This window comes from Cheilinus undulatus, linkage group 1, assembly GCF_018320785.1.
Source record: "Cheilinus undulatus linkage group 1, ASM1832078v1, whole genome shotgun sequence".
Classification (NCBI taxonomy): domain Eukaryota; kingdom Metazoa; phylum Chordata; class Actinopteri; order Labriformes; family Labridae; genus Cheilinus; species Cheilinus undulatus.
Genome location: NC_054865.1, coordinates 16,910,777 through 16,927,213, shown reverse-complemented (window position 1 = coordinate 16,927,213; position 16,437 = coordinate 16,910,777).

Genomic DNA, 16,437 nt, shown 5'->3' with positions numbered 1-16,437 from the left:
CCCTAAGATCCTCTGGTGGGGGCCTCCTGGTCATTCCAAAGTCGAGACTTGTAAGTAAAGTGACAGGGCCTTCTCCATCAGGGCCCCTCGACTTTGGAACGACCTCCCCGAGGAAATAAGGCGTACAGAAACTGTCACTGCTTTTAAATCACTTCTTAAAACTCATTTTTATAGACTTGCATTTATGTGACGTCGTCTTCTTACTCATTCCTATTCCTTCAATCATCGTTTTACCCTTTATCTTCACTTTTGTTACATTACACCTATTTTTGCTGTTTTACTGTTATTATTGTTACTATTAATTCTTTACTACTTCTGATTTTTAGCTTATTTAGTACCTTTTACTCTTCTTATTCATGTTTTAATATCTTACTCCTTACTGTTTTGATTTTCTATATCAATGATCTTGAGTCGTTAATTTAGGCAGTTCTTACTGGTTTTAGCTTTTACCTTTGATGCTTGTATCCTTTTAGCGTTTTCACACCTCGGACATATTCTTTTACACTTATTCTTCCTTTACAATTTTACTTATCTTAATGTTTTAGTTCTTACTGCTTCTCTTTTACTTGCCTTTTAAAACTTCAGTCCCCTTAGTCTCAGGTTCTGTAGTTGGGTTCCTGTGTTGGCCGGGTACCCGTGGGTTCTTATGATGTCTTGTTTTAATGATGTTCCAGGATGTTTCAGCTCAAGTGTAGTCATGTGAAACATATCAAAGCTCTCATGACTTCCATGGATTTGTATTTCTAATATCTCAGTAATATTGTTGTTTTGGCTGAACCTGTAGTTGGTTTGATCTTGTTTAGGTTCTGTCCCCTTGAGTGCACTTTTGTCTTTGTTGTTGTGTTTTGTTGTCTTGCTGCTTTGTTTTTCTGAGTGTGAAAGCACTTTGTAAAACCTTGCTTTTAAAAGTGCTATATAAATAAAGTTATTATATTCATGATAAAGAAACATTCCAGAAATATTTCAAAACAGAGATTAGAAGTAGATACAGGAGACTCAGATGCTTTACGATAAGCTGTTTACCTTGATCATAACTCAGAATATGATTACACAGACTCCACTGATTAATGTCAAGTGTTAAGATGAGTAGGATTGTCTCTGTCTGAGGTTCACAGACACAAAAGCTGTGAAGCAACAACGTTGACTGAAGGAACAAGCATTTTATCTGACATAAGCTGTTGAGTTTAAACTAGCAGCCCAGGAAGAGAATAGAGACACCTAGGCCTTGTCCACACACAGACGAAAACGATATATTGCCGTTTCGTTTTGAAAAAGTTTTCTGTAAAGACGGAGTCGTTTCAGTGGTTCCTGAAATGACTGAAAACGCTGTAGTGCATATGCCTGTAAGTGGCGCTGTAACGCTGCCACGGAAATGCACCAAAGTAGAAGAAGAAGAATATCACGGAAAAACTGACACAAACTTTCTTCTAGTTGCCCTTCTGGTTGTTCTCCGCGTTGGATTTAAGAATATATGGTTTGTGGGTTTCGCGGTGGTGGTAAAGGAGCCTCAGATTTTGCTGTAAAAGCCATAACAAGCTCAGTAGCTTCTGCAGCACGAACACAACCCCGTAGTCTGCCATTAATGTTTTGATTGGACTGCGCAGGCGCCTTAAGGTAGATACACTATGTGTGTTGAATTGTTTTAAGAAAGATGCGGATAGCCGTCCATACGGGGATGAAACGGTAGTCATATATGGGACCCGGTTTCAAAAAGTATCATTTACAATCACCCGAAACGCCATTTCTGTGTGGATGAAACACCAATACGACAAAAAACCTTTGCGTATACACCTGAATTCGTTTCCGTGTGGACGCAGCCCTAGACTCCCCCACTAAACTAAAACTTGGAGGAATGAAAGATGAAGAACTCAAAAAAGGGTGGCTATTAAAATATCAAAACAGGCAAGACATAAATACAAATATTTACGTGTATTAACACAATGAAAAATGTTGAAAAATAGAAAGTGTGGATAAAAAAAACTGCTCCTTCACCTGGATCAAACCCCCAACTCTCCAAATTAGAAACTGCCCAGGGAGCTACATGCACCATGGTGCATCTATATAATCATGCATTTATGTAACCATAGTTCAATATTGCACGCATAAACACATTTCCGTATGCTAACCTTGTGCAATAATGTACACACGCACATCTATATATGCAAATTTTGTTCAATGGGCGATGTAAGATTACAAAAGCTCTTTGCATTAATGGGGTTTATAGCAAAAATGCGTTTTTTTTTTCACCAATACTTAATGATGTGAGACAGGCCAGCACTTTAGCACTTAATCTCCCACCCCTTTAAACTGTGTAAACCTTTGATTCCTGTGTTTTGTGGGGTTCTATGTGCGTTTGTGTACATGTGTACCACCAACCTATTAGGGGTCTAAAGATTGAAATTAGCCCATGGCTATAATCTATTATATTTACATGTTTATGATTATTAATGTACACTGTTCCTATGAAAGAAGACTGTCAGGATGGTGTTCCTGCTGTGGAATAATAAGTCTGTTCAAATTTGCCCCAAACAGTATGCAATGGTCAACTGTGTCTATTCCTTAATAATATATTTGAAATGTTCACCATAAATGAACTGCAGCCAGAGTCTATCTACATTTCAGGATACAGGATACTGTGTGTATCTGTGTATGAGCGTGTCAACATGCCCCAAGGTTGTGTTCCATTCACATGTTTTGCTCTTCCACAGTAATTGCTATTTCAACAAAAGATAGGCCTCCTTGTGACTCTTGAGGGAACACTTTACTTGGAGGCCTCTTGTTATCGTGCTGTAGCTGTAGATAGTATCGATCTTGTTTGCCAAATATAAAGCTTGATTCACCTCCATCTTCATCCCCATGGTTTGTGGTGCTGTTGTTATTTTGCACACATCTTGGGTTACTGACATTTTGACATGCTCATGCTGTTTTTCCTTTTAAATACTCAGTCTGTGTGTAATAGTTTGAGCATCAAATGTGAGTTTTGCCCTGTCTTGTTTCTGTCAGACAAGAGCAGGAATTATAATTAAGGATTGTGCAAGGAGGATTTTACCAAGAGCCAAAGAAAAGCTATTTTCTGACATGCACAAAACACAATGACAATAAAAAGTGACGGGATATTTGCTGTGGGAGCTTGAGAGCATGAGATGCCTCATTCCCAATAAAATTATCATACCACAGTCGTGTTACCTGCTGTAAATATACAAAAACAGCGTGGCTTGTTTAGATCTTATTTCATGGCTTTATTAGATGTGAAATATGTGAGAGAAACAGCAGAAGACAGCAGCTATGGGATTACATTTTCATCTTCTTCTCTTCCTCTGTAGCTTCCCTCTTGATCCAGGCAGATATTGGTGACTTTTTCAGCTCTGTGTCCATGCAGAGGAGACCCACACAGCTGACCTGATGCTCCACAATCAACCTACTTGTTGTCAAAAATGACTGCAAGATCAAAATCTAGGAGCGCATGGATTCTGTGAGTCAATGGAGGTTAATGCAATTCAAAATCAAGATGGAGAGGGAGTACTATCTAATATCTAATTCTATCTAATCCAATTCTCTCTGGTTACACAGAACATGTGCCTCTGTGGTTATTTTTAGCATCTTTCACACTTTATTTTACATTCAGGCGCGCACAGAAGACTGTGGCCATGCTTTCATTTTAGTTAACACTGAACCTTTCTATGTAGATTCTTTCAAGGCTGAAATTAATCACCTATAGTTTTTAATTAGCAGATGTGTGGTAGTGTTCGTATCTTTACATCGGATGATTGGATTTTTCATTCATTTTTTAATAGGAATATTTGCTGTACTCTTGGGAATTGGTCAGATTTTTTGTATGCATAATGGCACAGAGCTGTGAAATGGTTCATTGGTCTGCTGCTTCGCCAATTCTGCCTGTTTGACAACCCTGGATTTCCATGTACCATTAGTGCACTGTGGGCTGTACTAGTTCTATAGCCATTGGTGTCATACTATGCTGGCATCACTACTTTATAGCCTAATAAATACAAAGTTTTTGATATGCCAGATACAATACTGTGTTGAACTTTTAAGGATGTTCGGTATGTGTAGATGTGGTCAGTAAGCTGCCTGAGGGCATCTGAGGGGAGGAAGGGGGATTGATACAACCTGGGTGATGCTCTGGATGTCCTTTCATACTACCCAGGGCATGAGAAAATAATCTGTCAAACAAAAAGTCCACACCTTAAGGATGGAGTAAGGATTGCATGTGGTGACTAAGCACAGCCTAGGGTACTGTCTGGGCAGGTATTAGGGTTGCTATGAGCCCCTGATCATGCTGTGGACGTCCCAAGAGCCAGAAAACTGCCGGTGGTCCCAGGGAGTATTACCAGGCGTGAAAAGGCCTGAAGAAACAGATGCCATTGAGCTTGACCTTGGCTGCCGAGCGACACATGGAAGTCCACTCGAGTATACCAAGTAAACCATGTAAATCTCTGATCAAACACATTTTATCTGATGGTAGATTAGCTTCTCTGTTTTAATGAACATATTATTATATTAGATACTTTCTTATCTCCATTTTCCATATACAATGGCTGTGCCATGATATGCAGTGCAAATTGCTCCCTCTGTAGTCAATCAGAGAAGTTCCACTGCTGTCCCAGAAGCACAACTTCGCTTTGGAGATATGCTGCAGGAACATCTTCAGCACCAGCCTCTGCCAGTCTGCAATAATCAGTGTAGAGCTGGCTGATCCAAACAGCCAGAAAAACATACAATTATATGGTGAGCTTCAAAATACAACACAATTCATGGCCTCTGGGTTGTAAATCAACATCATCTCTCATCGAAAAACCAACCATTTTGCTTAAAGAAAAAAACAATTCATTCAGGCATTTCAACAGGCATCCCAGATACTTGCGGTCAGGCATGTTCTAGGTCAGTGTTTCCCAACCATTTTTCCTTGAAGCCCCCCTACATGCACCTAAGAAAAGCAGAGCCCCCCCAGGACCCAAGAGTGAAGAAAAAGTGACACACTGACACCAAAAATCAACAAAGATTTGAATTGTTTCAATGATAAAACCCTAAAAAGAGGTCTATGAATGCTTTTATTATCTAAAGACCTTTGCATAAACTACTTACTAACTGTTTTATCATGGTTTTAGACAATATTTGCACATCTATTTTTGGCAGCCTCAAAGCAGACAAAGCCTTGCGCCCCCCTTGAGATCTTTGGGGCCCCCCCTGGGGGGTCCCGGACCCCAGGTTGGGAAACAAGGTTCTAGGTTATAACCTGATCTTGTTTAACAATTTTTTAACTGCCTTTCACTGCTGTTTTGAATCATTTTCCCCCACTTTTTTCCACTTTGACTAATTTTTGCCACTTTTTTACCCTTTTTTCTACCTTATGTGGAAATTTTTTTGATGTTTTTCCCACGTTTCATTTTTTTAACCATTTTTAATCACTGACCCATTTTTTGATGCTCTTCACCTATTTTTGCAGCTGTTGAACAATTTTTTTTGACACTTTTCAAATGATTTTCATAATTTTCCACCTAGTTTTGCATTTTTTTGACCAATCTTTGCTGCTTTTAAACCCCTTTTTACTACATTATCAGGCCATTATTTTTTTTTTTACCACTGTTAACCTATTTTTTCCACATTTTTGTCTGTTAAACAAATTTTTTGCCACCATAAAACAATTTTTGCTACCCATTTTGTCCAGCTTCTTAAACGTCTTTTCACAATTGCTTTGCCAATTTTTTGCTGCATTTATCCCATTTTTGCAAGTATTTCATTATCTTTTCCTGAGAAGTTATTTCAGTTCCTTCTACTTTATTTTTATTATTATGATGTTTGTGCACATCATGGCTTAGCCATGAAGTTTGACATTACGCTCCTAATGGTTTAGTTCAGTGTGCTCATCAGCATTGTTAACATTACCAATAAAAGGGTTATTCTGTTTCATGAAAAATACATTATTATATTACAGGTTAGATAAATAAAATTCATTTTTGTGACTTTGATAAGAGTGATTATTATTCAGGTTAACAATAAAAATGGTAATCACAGCCTAACTTTACAATGGGCCGTGCTTTTGCTGACCTCCATGGGCCCCCCATTTGGTCATTCACTGAGGTTCTAAACTGAGTAAAGTAATGTTGTCCCGTTAATCTCCTCAGCAGATGCCATTGTTTTACAGCAGCTGTTTAACGTATGCTTGTAGTTACTGGCCGTGTTACTGGCAGATGATGCTGACTGGTTTGGTCATTTTAGACCAAAAGCAAGTGTATCAGAGTGAAGCTTTGCCAGATGGATCCACCTTCTCTCATAAAATCTGGCCAATCTGTCTGCTTTGGAAAGTTAACTGTACAAGACAGAAGACAAACAGATGAAAATATGAAACACAGGATAAAGCACACGTTGAACCACTGCCATATTAAAAGCGCAATAATGATCAAATAATAACAATTATCACTTTAGAATTGTTTTTTTTTTTTTTTTTTAAACAGGTTGTAAACATGTTGATTAGTGCTGTAAATTAACACTGGATAAGAGTGTTAATGGGATTTACAGTTCTGCCTTATTTGACACTCCAAGAACTGCAGTTTCCACTTTTGCATTTTGCATACGTTTTTGTCACTGAGTGGTCTGACTTGATAGAGACAAAGCCCAAATGAAATCCCTCTCCCATCATGGAAATGATGCATGACTCTAAAATGACTTTGTATCCCATGAAGGAGCTTCCTGATAGTGCTGGCAATTGCCTGAAAAATTGCCAAAAACTAATGTATAAGAAAGCCCTCCAAAATAATTTAGAAATGAATTTTATTAACACCCCCATCAGAAACATTTAACCCCAAGGATAAATCCTTACCAGCAATCAGGCATGACACATACACAGGAAGAATGTCTAAACTGTGGGGTTTGAATATTTTCAATACAAACAGCTGAGCTTTGTGAAGTCTGATTATGATGTGTTGTGATGAAAGATGGTCTGACCTTCTTAGATAAGTTGTAAAAAGCTGAGCTCAGGCTTTTATTTCTGTATTTGTCTTCCTCTGCAATATCAAAGACTGACACTGTTTTGCCATCTGTTGGTACCTTTCCTGTTTTGGTTTCTCCAAAGTAGGCATGAAGAAAGAACAGACTGACAATATTGAGTTTGTGGATAATTTTCTCCTCTCTGGTGAATTTTTTATTTAGTTAAAAAGCAATTTTGTTAAGTGTGTATTTCTTCTTCTATTTTATCACTGGTAGTGCTGCACATGAAGTTCTCCTTACAAAGTAGTGCAGACCAATTGTGTCAGCTGTTAATGTCTGACAGGAGCCTCTCACCTCTGATGCTCCGGCTTTTCTAAAGTGACACAGCACAGAGTGTTTTTTCCTGCAGCACCCTGTTACACTAAGTTCTTGGAGAAAAATGGACTTTATGTCTTTGTGTTCTGGCCTTTACAAGAAAGTTAGATAATTAACAAATAACAGTAGGCTGCCAGCTCAAAGAAGCTGAGCTCAGCGTTTTATTTCTGTCTTTGTCTCTCTCTCTCTCTGCAGGCCTAGACGGTCCAGCAAGGCACAGAGAGTTTTTTGTCTTAGCTCAGCAACAAAGCCGAGAGATAGTTAGGAATACCTGAGGGCTAAGAGCTGGTTTGTATCATAACATTAAAGGCACAAGGCTGTTTGTAAGGAGATCTCAAATCTCAAAGAAGAAGTTGCTACACACAGGCCAGCTTGTTAAAAGCTACACTGATTGTAGTCATGTTCCATATTGCTAACAATACAAAGCAGATGGACGGGACTGATCCCATGTCTAAACCTATACCAGGTCTAAAAATGGACCTGACCAATCAGCGTAATTTGAGGAGAATGAGGCTAGTGGGCTTTCGTTGTACAGGGAGATGGTAGCAACAGCTGAAACCGGTGTAGCATTAAGTAGCATTAAGCTTGGATAGTAGAAGTTTGATCAGAATTTTCCATTGAAAAGATGAAATAACAAAAAAATCATCAAAAATTTACTCAGGGCAACTTATAAGAAGTATCTCACAATACTGCCGAGCAGTAAATCTTAGCTGAAAAAAAGAGGCAGAAACAATCAAACAAACAAAAAATGGAGTAGCAGGGTTAGACCTGGTCCTTATTTCACATCTCCCTGCCCCCAAGCTGTTCTCCACCATCAGCCACCAACATTTCTGTAAAACTCTATTCCTGTCAGGTATGAAATGACTACATGAGCACTCAGGGCTCTCTTTATAGGTAGTCATGGCTGTGTAGCCTAAGGACCTGCACATGTACAGTCTTTTATCCCCTCTTCCAGGGATAATGTATGTGTGCTCTTATTATGATGTCTGAGCCTTCATGGTAACAGCACACAGCTCATAATGCCCCTTACAAATGTTTTCTGTATGAAAAATCATAATGGTTGAAGGTAAGCCTCTGAAAAGTCAGGATTTCACTCCCTGATGTAAGACGACTTGGACAAACAAAGCTACAGTCATCATTTTTGTCACCCTGAAATAAAGACCATATCAAAATGATACAACTATGTCTCTAAAAAAATTTAAAAAATCCTATTTTAGCCAGCTGAAAGGTCGATGAAATTGTGTTCAGCCCTGTTTTAAAATAATTCCAGCGCTGGAATCCTAGCTAGTGCTCACTGGGAAGTCTAAGCAGATGCCCTGGATAAATGAAGAGAAATCAGCAAGTTCATCAGTGGGATGATTTGAGTTGTTCACAGGCAGAGAAAATGGCTTGAGGCTTGCATGTCAGCTCGTGCAGAAGTGTGACTAAATTGATGTTTGAGCTTTGGCAGAACAAGCTGTGTGAGCTGCATGGAAGAGGGGAAATAATATGGATCAAGCTGTGAGAGAAAACATGTTTTGACATCTCACCCAGTTCATGTTTCGTTTTACATAAACACATTGTGTTTATTTAAGATGTTACTTAAGATATTACTTAAGATATAATTAAATCTTTAACAACAATTAACTGAATATGAATTAAAAGGATATGAAAATATTGGTCATGATACAGTCCTTCAAAGGACCCAGCCTTTGTACAACACCAAGGTTAATGGGACATAAGATGGTCTGGTCTATGGACTGGTGCCCATTTGCTTCGGGAGTTGACAGTCATCCCTGTTTTACCCTTCCTTTTCTAAGAACCATTCTCCCAGCAGCACCAACAGCTTCCCTGGAAATAGCTTAATGTAACACCATGTAACACAACCTTGAATTTTAAAGATAATATAAAGTTCCAAATTGATCTGTTCAGCAGAGTCTGCCAGTGAGTTTAAACTGACATGCAGTTAATCTCAGGATATGAATAATATGCACTTTGCACTGAAGACCATAATTGCATTAGAAAAATTAAAGTCAGTCAATCATTAGTCCATCAATTTTTATACGTATAACTACTGTATGTGTTGTCAAAGTATAAAATTCTAAATTGGAGCCATGAACCTTATATTTTAACCATTTTTTCTATTTGTCTTATAAAGCTTGTATCAACCCTAGACTCTAAACAGCATTTTTTCAGGATAACCTGAGCTTTAAGAATATGTGTGCTGCAGTGATGTCACTTGAATTTAAAAATTACAACTCAAGTCCAACTACGTAGCATGCCATCTGTGCCATCCTGTGGCTGTGCACAAAGAAGCAAAGTAGTCTTTTTCTTGCCGGTCTTTGGATTTCCACAGCACATGCCATGATCATTGCTGTTCTGCTGTGCTCAGACACACATTGAGTCTATTTTCTACTGAGCCCAATGTCAGCATGTGCCTACCAGATCAGACACGAGAACATGCAAAACAATCGGTTTATTTTAAAATACATCACTGTGAAGTGACTCCTTATTGTAGATCTCATCAATGAACCTACAAAAAAATCACAACTGGCAGCAAATTCCTCAGATCATGAGATGGTCAGAGGGTCACACAGGTAATAAAACAACATGCACAAGAGAAATTGATTTTAGAGGTGGAAATCCACACAATTCTATATAACACCACACATCCTTTCATAAAATAACATACAATGCAGTGAAAAAGCATTTGCCCCCTTTCTGATTCCTGATTTTTCTTGCATATTTATCACACTCAGTGTTTCAGATCATCAAACCAATTATGATATCTCACAAAGACAACCCAAGTAAATACAAAACACAGTTTCTAACTTGTGATTTTATTTATTAAGGAAAAAAAATCCAAACCTATCTGGTTCTATGTGAAAAAGAAATTGCCCCTGAACCTAATATCTGGTTGTGCCACTCTTGGCAGCAATAACTGAAATCAAGCATTTGTGATAACGGGTGATGAGTCTTTCACATCACTGTGGAGGAATTTTGGCCCACTCTTCTTCACAGAATTGTTTTAACTCAGGCATATTAGAGGGTTTTCCAGCATGAACTGCCAGTTTAAGGTCACACCACAGCAACTCGGTTGGATTTAAGTCCGGACTTTGACTTGTCCACTCCAAAACCTTATTTCTTTTATTTAAGCCATTCAGAGGACTTGCTAGTATTTTTCGGGTTGTTGTCCTGCTGCATAACCCCTTGAGCTTGAGGGCACAGGCCATGGCCAAACATTCGCCTTCAGGATTTCCTAGTAGACAGCAGAATTCATTGTTCCATCAATCACAGCAAGTGGTCCAGGTCCTGAAGCAGCAAAGCAGCCCCAGACCATCACACTGCCACCACCATGCTTGACTGTTGGCATGATGTTCTTTTTATCAAATGCTGTGTAATTTTTACGCCAGAAGTAATGGGCCACACACCTTCCAAAAAGTTCAACTTTTGTCTTGTCAGTTCACAGAATATTTCTCCAAAAGTCTTGGGGATCATCAAGATGTTTCTTGGCAAATGTGAGATGAGCCTTTGTGTTCTTTTTTGTCAGCAGTGGTTTTGGTCTTGGAACTCTCCCACGGATGCCATTTTTGCCCAATGTCTTTCTTATGGTTGAGTCATGAACTCTGACCTTAACTGAGGCCAGTGAGGCCTACAGTGCTTTGGATGTTGTTCTGAGGTCTTTTGTGACCTCCTGGATGGGTCATCGTTGCACTCCTGGAGTCATTTTGGTTGGGCGACCACTCCTGGGAAGGTACACCACTGTTCCCAGTTTTCTCCATTTGTGGATAATGGCTCTGACTGTGGTTCGCTGGAGACCCAAAGCCTTGGAAAGTCTGATAGATTTCAATCACTTTGTTTCTTATTTGTTCTTGAACTTCTTTGGGTCTTGGCATGATGTGTTTCTTTTTGAGATCTTGTAGCCTAACTCACTTTGTCTGACAGCTTCTAATGAAGTGATTTCTTGATTCAACAAATATGGCGGTTATGAAAATGCCATGTTGTTTTTCATTGTTTCTTTATAGTCCCATAACTTTTTAAAATTCCAGTGACATTACTGCAGCACACATATTCTTAAATCCAACTGTGCACTACAGGGTTGATGTTTTACAAGCTTTTTAAAACAATAAGTCCAGGCGAGACAAAGTTGTCAGTAAAACAGCTTAGGGCTTGTAGAGTTGCATAAAAGTATCTTAAAAATGCAAACAGTCTGGTTGTCATGCAACCCTGAATAAGTTTAGTTTTTAGCAAATGTTATGTCCTGAACTTCACAAAGGACCAGGCCCCATAATAAATCTTAACAAATAGTTCATGGATAATAAATCAACTAAGAAGTAGACTCATCACCTCATTTGGTACAGTTTGAAGTGTTATTGCAAACATTTTAGGAACTTCTTCATTGGCTTCACTTCCATTCTGAGTTAATGGTAAAAACAATCTAACTATTTTATGGTTAAAATATTTTGCAAGTAAAGCTTATTCTGTAATTGTTATGATGATGTTTGCATGTTTCCTTTGTTTTAGGCTTTGTCATGTTATTTTGAGTCAGCTTACCATTACCTCACATGCCCACCAGTCCCCATTGGTGCAAGTCCTGTTCCCGCACACCTGCTTCTCTTTGACCGATTCCCCCTGTGACTCCTCTTCCTTCCTGTGCAGCTGTTCCCTGCAGGCTCATTATGATACCTGTAACTGTGCAGCATACAGGAGCCTCTCTCCACAGGGACTTGTCACATCATCCAAGCTGCCTTAGTGTTAGTGCCATTCTAATTACCTAGCATGTTATCTGCTTATGTGATCTCATGTTGTCTGTGTTCTTTTTCCTGCTTATGTTACTGAGTCCCCCATCCCATTACCTGTCAGTCTGAAAAAGTGTGCAGGTAAATGCTGTTTAGATTTATTTATCCCTGAATTACAACAGTGTGTAGGAGATGTCTGTTGCACCACTAGCATCATTTACAGCTCATCAAGCTCATGTAATGAAATATAAAACTGTCCAATTAAGTGTCTCAGTTAATGGGCTACATCCTTCAAAGGATGCATTTGGAAATTGACCACAGTGCTTCATCCAAGGCTGTCCTATTTCCAAGGATCGTTTAAATGCATTCTAAAGGAGACCATAAAGGATGTATGTGATACATCTTTTGTCTCTCAACCTAAGACTAGATTTATTGCCCAGACAAAAACAGGATGGTGCACTTTCAGTTGAGCAGTGCTTACACTTTTAAATGTAACTAACTTGTGATGAAAGGATGAAGGATGAGAGAGACCTTACAGTTTTTATTTAAATAGGAGGTTAAGGCTTACTTTCAGTGCAAATATCAGACCACCACAACTGCTCCTCCCTCTAGAACCTGTCTTCATACTTCCCCAGCCCCTCCTGTCCTGTTTTACTGTCCCTGTGAGTTTTTGTTTGAGAGAGGAACAGACGAGAGTAGAGAGACATCTGAAAATAAGATACTGCAGTAAACTTCAAATCACAATACCACCTCAAAGTGGCATTGTTGTTATCTTTTTTTTTTCTATATGAGTCATAGAAAATCTTGTCTTTGGTCTTGAAAGTCTGTTGTTTCTCTTTCAGCTGTACCCTTCCAACAATGATCAGTAATTTTCCCTCGAGAGATAGATTTTTGTAATTATTATTTTAGAATATTCTTCCAAAGGTCAAACTTCATTTTTTTGTGACAGTAACATTTTGTACACTTTCAAGTTATGTGATGTTAATTATCCACTGTGCTGAACCACGCTTGTGCTTCCCCTTTGCTCCCCTGCAGGCCTGCAATCACACTGCTCCAAGCCTGACCAGATACGACATCATTCACAGACCATGAGAGTGTCTGTACCTTTGTTGTGGCTTATTTTGAGTCATTTTGGTCAGATACAGATCTCGTTAGTGTGAAAATAATTAATAAGATAGTAATTTTACCCCATTCTTCTTTGCAAAACTGCTCAAGCTCTGTCAGGTTGCCCAGGGATCAGGCGTGAACAGCTCTTTTCAGGCCCAGCCAAAATCTCTATTGGACTGAGGTCTGGTCTTTGACTGGGCCACCCCAGAACATTCACCTTGTTGTCTTTAGACCATTTCTATGTACCTTTTACTGTATGCTTCAGGTCATTTTCTGTTGGAAAAATAATCTTCCCCCAAGCCGTAGTTCTCTTATAGACTGATAAGATTGTCCTCCAGGATTTTTGTATATTTTGCTCTATTTATTTTTACCCTCTACTTCTACAAGCCGTCCAGGGCTGGCTGTTGAGAAGCATCCCCACAGCATAATGCTGTCTCTACCGTGCTTCACAGTGGGGATGGCGTGTTTCTGGTGATGTGCAGTGTTTGGTGTCCAACAATAGTGTCTTGTCTGATGGTCCATAAGCACCATTTTGGTCTCTTCAGAGCAAAGAACTTTGTTCCACTCAATCATGGAGTCTCCCAACATGCCTTTTTGCATGCTATAATTAAGATTTAATCTGAGTTTTCTTCAACAGTGGCTTTCTTTTTGCCACTCTCCCATAAAGCTATGACTGGTGAAGAACCTGGGTAACAGTTGTGTGCAGAGTCTCTCCTATCTCAGCTGCTGAAGCTTGAAACTCCTTCAGAGTAGTCAGAGGTGTCTTGGTGGCCTCTCTCACTAGTCTCCCTCTTGCATGGTCACTCAGTTTGTGAGACGGCCTGATCTAGGCAGATTTACACATTATATTCCTTAAATTTCTTGATGATGGATTTAACTGAACTCTGAGGGATCTTCAGTGCCTTGGATTATTTCTGTATCCGTCCCCTGACTTATGAATTTCAGTTACCTTTTCTCTGAGTTGCTTGGAGTGTTCTTTTGTCTTCATGGTGTAATGGTAGCCAGAAATACTGATTAACCAGAGACTGGATCGTTCAGTCACATATGTATTTATACTACAATCACTTGAGACACATTCACTGCACTCAGGTAATCCACATTTCACTGATTGTGAGACTACTAGCACCAGTTGTATGAACCTTATTTTACCTTATACATGTATTTTATTTGATTGACATAACTTTGAGGAAATCTGTTTCCACTTTGACATTAGAAGTTTCACTGTAGGTGTTCCAAAAATTGTAAATATTAAAAACACATTTTATTTAGTGTGTTTTGAATGACAGGTAAAACATGGCTGCTCAGGTGCTGTATTTTATATCAGATGCCAGGATGTTTTTAATTAGCTTGATTATCATACCTAATTGACCTCTGACGCTATCCAGTTTTGATGTTGGATGCAATTTTTATTTGCATTTATCCTCATTCCTTTTTCACTTTACGACACATTTATCATTTTTTATTGTATGTATTATTATTTGTAATGTCATAAAATTCCAGTGCCCTTTTGGGCCACTTTGGAGTAATTGTGGAGCAATCTGGCTCTAGAATGTCCTCCAAATTAGTGACATTTTGTCTCTTTGTTACCTGGTCTTGTATTAATTCAGCAGTTTCATAGCATTTCGGGCATTTGGGGGGTTCTGTTGGATTTACCACCTATCTGCACATTTTTTCCCTTTTCTTTTGTCGAATTTTATCTTGGAGCGCTGCTGTCAGCCCTAGATGATAAATGTACAGCATACAAATCCAGTCTGAGGAAACTCTGTTGTCTTTAGGTTGAAAATATGTCTCTGTGTATAGCCAGGGTGTATTTTTTTTCTCTTACTTACAGTCTTTCCTTCTTATCCCCCCCCCCCCCCACACACACACTAACAGCCAATATCATTCTCTTCTCCACACACACAGCATGATCTCTCACTCCCTCTCACACACTGTCTCTCTCTCTTTATCACACACACTCTCACACTAAAATATCTTGAATTGGCTTTGCCTTTGTGCCTTTTGTTTTTTTGAGACCCATTGCTCAAACCCTCAAGGCCTCTCTTTCAGCCATAGAGAAAAATAGAGGCAGAGAAAGAGCAGCTGAGATGAGAGAGAATTCCATTCTATCTTCTTCCTCCTCCTCCTCGTCGTCCTCCTCCTCCTCTCTGCACAGCTCCTCTACGAACCACACTTTGTTTGATTCAGAGAATGCTGAGAGGCTTGGGCAGCAGATGTGAGATTTTGTGGAAAATAACAAGTAATGAATCTCTTCAACACCCGTGTAGTCACTTCAGTGCTCCTCTTCCCCCGTCTGTGGCTGATGGATACATTTGTAACAGCAGTGCCTTTTTTTTTCTTCCTCTCATGTTTGCATTCTCAAAGAATGTAACACTCAGTCCTTCCCTTTTTATTGTAATCCCCTTTCTTCATATCTACAATATTAATTCTATTCAAATGTTCTTGTTTCAGTAAGCCATAATTAAGATCATGTGTGCTGAACATATCAGAACCAGCTCAAACATCTTTTAAAATCTCTATCTCAAAGATTCATTCAGTCAGAAACACGTGTTCAGTGGATCATTCCCACCAAGGCACAAAAGCTCTGAAATGAATAAAGCAGAAGCAGACTCTTATTTAACGAACATAATCTGCAAAATCATTGCAAAGCCAGAGGCACATTTCTGTAATCACTGCAAACAAACAAAAAATGACTCTCATTACAGACGGTCCATTTTAACTAAACAACTTTTAATCCATGGTGTGCATAAATCAGATGCTGCATGGTGGTACAGTCAATAGCACTGCTGACTGCCTGCCACTGGTTCAACAGGAGGGCCTCTCTGAGTATAGTGCATGTGTCCTCGTACATGCATGGGTTTTCTGCTACTTAAGCCCCCCTCATAGTCCAGCGACATGCTTTTGTTAGGTTAATTGGAGACTCTAAATAACTCATAGGTGTGACTGGTTGTCTAAGTTAATCCCAATACACCTTTTGCCTGCTCCACTTAGCCCTACCCCTATGCTTTATGAGTTGAGGTCTGTGTAGCGATTCTTGTTTGAATAGAGGAGTAGGTTGGAGTACTACTGAAACATGGCCTTTTATATGGAGATTTTTCATAGGCACATGCCTATCTATGTGTTATGGGAAACCTCAGAGAATGTCATATGAATCAACAGCAAGATAGCTGCTTAGCAAGAGTGAAAATGTAAGGTTTCTTTTTTAACAGCAATATAGTATCAGGATTGAGTGTTGCTTCAATGCCTTATAGCCTTTTTGGTTTTGAAAAATGCGTCTAAAATTAGCTGGCAG